Raw genomic sequence first — 6499 nt, forward strand, 5'->3', positions numbered from 1 at the left:
ACATCCGAGTGCAGTCTGATGTTTTACATGCATCCATACACTTGTATGGGTGCGCGGCGTCTGATATACGCTGCCTCTCGACTCAGCATGAGAAAATAGATGCTAGTCGGCACTGCTCCATTATATAACATTGGAGCGAGTGCGATCCCATGAAACATTGGACAGCACTTGTCTGACTTGTACGGTGAGGAGGACACTACAATTAAGGACGCCACTATATACAATAAGGAAGGATACTGTGTAATGGTGGACTGTGCTATGCACAATAAGGGAGGATGATGCTGTAAACAATAAGGGGGACACTATTTTATAAGAGGTGGTGCTCTACACAATAATAAATAATAATAATAGTCTTTATTTATATAGCGCCAACATATTCCGCAGCGCTTAACAATTCACAAGTTCATATACAGCAGTCATAAGTAACATAGCTAAAGATAATACAATAATTACAGCAAAAATAATGACAACCCTGCTCGTAAGAGCTTACAATCTACAATGAGGTGGGGGTGACACAAAGTACAATGGCTTATTTACAAGGATGGTCTGGCCATCTTGAGGGGATGAGGGATAGATAAAGGCTGCATGAGCTCATCACCAGCCAGTATCTGTAGTGCTTTTGGGTTCGGTGGAAACTTATGTTTGGAGAAATAAGGGATGGGCTATAAGATAAGGTGGGACTGCACTATACACAATAAGGGAGGACACTATAAAAGTGGATACTATACAAAAGGACACTATGTAATAATGTGTGGCGCAATATACAAGAGAGAACACTGTACAATAAGGGATGGCTTTGCACATGAGAGGACACTGTATAAATGGACAGTGCTCCACATATTGTAATAAGAGTAGACACTACATACTAATGGACGGTGCTATATATACATCATCTCTCATCAAGTCATACAGTCTTCCATCCATGACTTGGTCACTGCAGAGTTTGTAGCACTGATCACAGAGCCCCTGAAAATAACGAAACCACACATATTTGTGACGCTCCCCCTGGGCCGTGGGGATACCCGGAGCCGGGCCTGTAGATGTTGGGGGTTGCAGTCACCGTGGCGGTGACCCGGTCCGTGACCCAGGGCGGTCAAACCAGGGTAGTTTATGTGAATCTGTTTGTATAGTCCGACTACGCCACCTGTGGAATGCGGTTATTGGTAACCGCCGCTGCGGAGCAGTCTGCTGAAGCTGATGGTGTGTGCAGCAAGGTGATGTGACTCCCCACAGGAAGAGTGGAGCTTCAGGGCAGCGTGTATGGATGATGGTGGTGATAGTGTCGGGATTCAGTAATGATAACACGGAGCCTTTGTAGTGCAGTCCTAGGGTCTTTACTGGTGGCAATTACATAGGCCTCAACGGGAGTACTTGCTAGGGATGAGGGCCTGGTCAGTCTGGGAGCAATCCTAGCATCCCCCTGGCCAGGTGGAGTTGTAGGCCTGCCGTTCTGACTGTACTCTTTGGCTATCCCACTTATAGTCGTGTTGTAGCCCATGTCCCTGAGTGTGACATGCTGCTCACCCGTATGGCTGGCGACTCGGATCCCGTGTATTCCTCGCTCATCTGTGGCGGTACTGGTCCTTTCGTGTGGCTGAGCCTCCGGGCTTCCGTTGGGCCAGGAGACCTGCAATCCCCTGCCCTGTGGTATCTGCTGCTGGGCCTGAAGGGTCCCACAGCCTCGGACTCCGGTGTCCGGTCCTCTGTGTACACTGGCCAGGACGAGCTAACTCCAGCTCCAGTCCCTGGCTCCTTGCTCCTTGCTCCTTCGTGTCCTATCAGACTCCTGACACTCACTGAACTCTACACTAAACTAAACTGACTAACCCCGCCTCCAGATCCAGTTATATAGGGCAGGAGGTGTCGCATGTTATGTGTTCCTGACCAGGAAACTCCTGTTTTGCTCCCAGACATGGTATTGCTACCACTGTGGTAACCAGATCCTCTGGGGTGCCACATTCCCCCCTAGTGAATTTCAGTACTCCGGGACTGAGCATATTTTGCAAAAATAACAGGTAACAATAAACAAGGTACATTAGAATATTACAAACCACGTCTTCAGCCACCTCCACGGGTTTTTGTTCTGTGGTCTGGCACAAAAGGGGCACTTTACAGGTGCAACTATTTACAGGGTAAGTTTTTGGTTATTCATCGTCCATAACCTGAAAGTCTTTTTGGACCCTGTCGGGTAACTGGAAGAACATAATACACACATATACAACATTTGCAATAATACAGTTATACATTACACTTTAAATTCTCCAACGAGCAGGGATCTGACCTCTGGTGATTCTGGTAGACCTACGTAACACACTGTCTGTCTGTGTTCTACCTTGGTCCCCTGTATTTACCCCTGGTGTGGTGGGCTCAATGTTCACCTCACTACATGAGTTTGGAGGTGTCTCTGGTAGGTTGGGCAGCTTCCTACGGATCCTTTGGATTACCGTAGGTATGACAGGCTCGCTACTAGCAGAGGGTAGATTCTCCTGGTCTGCTGATGAGGAATCTTCTGTCTCCGGGGCAAATGGTTCTTCCAACTCTACTGAGACTTCCGTAGCTTCTTGAGGGGCTGGTTGGAGAAATGTAAGGACTGGCACAACTATTGCATTATTTACTTGTGTCCACGACCGTGGAAATTCTCCGAGTACCGTGCTGACCATTTCTTCCACTTCCTTGGCGGGTTGAGGGATATCTTGGTCTTCTTTAGCGTGTTGCAGCTGCTCGGGACATTTCTTCACGTGGTCTCTGGAAACTGTTGCTGTTGTCTCACCTCCGTCCTTACTTATGAGGCACACCTTGGTGTTTTCATGGTTTGAGGGTAGAACGGTGTACGGCTCTTCCTCCCACTGGTCATCCAACTTGTGGAGTCGCCTCTTCCTCTTTAGGACCTGCTCTCCAGGTGACAGGGGAACAGCAGGTGCATGTTGATTGTAAGTCTTCTCCTGCCTTTCTCTTGCTTGGGACAGACTTCTTTCAACACTTTCCTGTACCTTACGGTATTGCTGTTGCCGCTCAGTGTCCCAATCCGCATCCAGTGAGGCGTCCTCTGGTGTCAGAACTCCCATATCCAGATCGATGGGCAGCTTACCAGGTCTTGTTCTCATCAGGTAAGCTGGTGTGCAGTTGGTGGAATTCACTGGGATATGATTGTAGAGGTCCACCAGGTCTGGCAACTTTTCTGGCCACAGACTGCGTTCCTCCAGGGGCAATGTCTTCAGTAGGTCTATCACCACCTGGTTCATCTTTTCACACATCCCGTTGGTCTGGGGGTGATAAGGCGTTGTCCTGATCTTCTTGCAGCCGTACAGGTTGCAGAACTCCTGGAATACCTCCGCTTCGAAGGCCGGACCTTGGTCAGTTAGCACACGTTCTGGGTAACCATGCGGGTGGCAGAAGTGCTGTTGGAAAGCTCTGGCTGCTGTCTGAGCCATTTGGTCCTTGACTGGCACTACTACCAGGAACCGGGAGTAGTGGTCTACGATGGTGAGAGCGTAGACATAGCCTGACCTGCTCGGGGTTAGCTTCACATGGTCCAGGGCTACCAGTTCGAGTGGCTGCTTGGTGATGATGGGCTGCAGGGGAGCCCTCTGGCTGTCACGGTCTTTTCTTCTCAGGTTACATGGTCCGCATTCTCGACACCACCTCTCGACTGCTTTCTTCATGCCAACCCAATAGAACCGTTCATGTAGCAGGACTTCCAGATTCTTCCATCCAAAATGTCCCGCTCCATCGTGGTACGCTTCCAGGACCATAGACGCATCTCACCTCGGGACCACCACCTGCCAGACCAGCTCATGTGTCCGGGAGTTGATAGTTCTCCGACACAGCTTCCCTTCATAGATGAACAGCTTGCTCTTTTCCTTCCACAGCTGTTTGGTCTCTTCTGGAGCATCTGAATCAGGGTATGAGTCAGCTTGTGTCAGCAACTCTTTGACTAGGCGAACAGCCGGGTCACTGTCTTGTGTTTCTGCCCATCCATGGTGTGGCAATGGATTGAACGTGGCTTCTCTGTTGGCAGAGCACCTGTTCTTCACACAATGGGAGCACTGCTTTATCCCATGGCGGTGGAACGCGGGGATTTCTATCTCTTCCAGCTCCTCTGGGTCTTCTCCCCCGTCCGGCAAGTTAGGCATTCTGGACAGCGCATCTGCGTTTGCATTCTTATGCCCAGCCCGGTACTTGATGGTGAATTCGTAATTAGACAGTCGGGCCATCCATCTTTGTTCCAGGGCACCAAGTTTTGCAGTGTCCAGGTGTGTCAGCGGGTTATTAGCCGTGAAGACGGTGAATTTGGAGGAGGCAAGATAATGCTTGAAGTGTTCTGTCACGGCCCAGACGATGGCAAGGAACTCCAACTTGAAGGAGCTGTAGTTTTCTGGGTTTCTTTCTGTGGGCCGGAGCTTCCTGCTGGCGTAGGCTATTACCCTTTCTCTGCCTTGTTGGATCTGGGACAGCACCGCTCCCAGTCCCACGTTGCTCGCGTCCGTGTGAAGGATGAAGGGCTGTCCATAATCAGGGTAGGCCAGGACCTCGTCTCCTGTGAGAGCCATCTTCAGCCTAGTGAAGGACTCATCTTCCAGCTTGTCCCATTTGAATGGTGGTTTCTGGTTCTTGGCCTTTCTGGACTGGCCTATCAGGAGGTCCTGCATAGGTGCCGCCATCTTGGTGAAGCCTGGTATAAACCTTCGGTAGTAGCCTACCAACGCGAGGAACTGCCGCACTTCTTTGATGGTTGAAGGTCTCGGCCAGTCCTTGATTACGGTGATCTTGTCGGGGTCTGGTGCTACACCGTCAGCGCTTACCACATGTCCTAAGTACTGTACTTTGGGCTTCAGCAGGTGGCACTTTGATGGCTTCACCTTCAGGCCAAAGCCAGCCAGGGCTTCAAACACCTCTGCCAGGTGCTTCAGGTGATCTTTATAGGACTTGGAGTATACTATGACGTCATCCAGGTACAGCAGGACTGTCTCGAAGTTCTTATGTCCTAGACAGCACTCCATCAACCGCTGGAAGGTTCCTGGGGCGTTGTAGAGCCCGAATGGCATGCAGTTGAACTCGCTGAGGCCCATCGGGGTGGTGAATGCGGTCTTTTCTTTATCCGCCTCTGCTACAGGAACCTGCCAATACCCACTGGTGAGATCCAAAGTAGAGAAATAATTAGCAGATCGTAATGCAGCTAGTGACTCCTCTATCCTGGGTAGCGGGTACGCATCTTTATGTGTAATGCGGTTAATTTGCCTGTAGTCTACACACATTCTCATCGTGCCATCTTTTTTCCTTACGAGAACTAATGGAGCTGCCCAGGGGCTACAACTGTCTCTTATTACCCCAGCCTCCTTCATCTCCTGTAACATCCCTTTGGCATTTTGGTAGTGTGCAGGGGGTACAGGCCGGTACCGCTCTTTAATGGGTGGATGGTCTCCCGTGGGGATATGGTGTTGAACCCCTTTTACCTGCCCGAAGTCGAGCGGGTGTTTGCTGAGGACCCTTTCATACTCCTGGACCACCCGGTATACTCCATGTTTTTGGTGCTGAGGGGTGGAGTCAGTGCCCATGTGTAGCTTCTGACACCAGTCCTCCATCTGTCCCTTGGAGCCATTATCCTCCGTTTTTATAGAATTGTTGCTGACGGTGAATAATTTGGCAAGGGTAGCATACCGGGGCAAATGGACTTCTTTCTCCCCAATATTTAGGATGCGGACTGGCACTCTCCCATGGCGGACATTAACCACCCCCCTGGCTGTCAAGATGGTGGGCCTACTGTCAGAGTATACGGGCTCTACCAGGGCCTGGTAATCTCGACTGATTGCTGCCCGGCACCATATCAACATTTCACTTCTTGGGGGCATGGCAATAGGGAATGGGTCACTCATCCTGATACTGCCAATTTCTCCACCAGACAGCTCTACCTGTTGTCTTCTCATCAGGGCTCTGATCTCTCTCTGCAGAACCCGCTGCTGACTGGCACTGGCGGTCTCCGCAACCTGCTGTAACAAGACAATAATTTCTGAAAGACAATTTTCAATGACATTAGTGCCTAAGGTTATCATGGGATGACTTTCTCGGCGGTCAATGTCAACAATTATCATCCCTTGTGCCGGCAACTCTACTCTGCCGATTTTTATGGTCACTTCTTTATACCCCACGTGAGGTACAGGCTGACCATTGCTGGCATAAATGCTTAAATGTTCATCTGGACGGCGGGTAATGTCTGAGTCAGTCCAGTATCGTTTATAAAGAACATATGGCATAGTGGTCACATGGAATCCAGTGCCCAGCAACGCACTCATTGGGATGCCATCAAGCACGACAGGTAGGACCGGCCGTCCTCCCACGTACTTGCCTCGCCAGCTTTGTGGGCCTGGTGGTCTTACTCCTGGGGGTTGGCCCTCTGCCCCAGGTTTTGCTCGTTTAAATTACAGTACCTTGCATAGTGTCCTGCCTTGTGGCAGCGGCGGCAGATGGGTTGTCTGTCCTGGTCGTAGCGGTCGCTGTTCCT

This window comes from Phyllobates terribilis, unplaced genomic scaffold (assembly GCF_046119375.1).
Source record: "Phyllobates terribilis strain yellow unplaced genomic scaffold, ASM4611937v1 Scaffold_7__3_contigs__length_470593459, whole genome shotgun sequence".
Lineage (NCBI taxonomy): Eukaryota > Metazoa > Chordata > Amphibia > Anura > Dendrobatidae > Phyllobates > Phyllobates terribilis.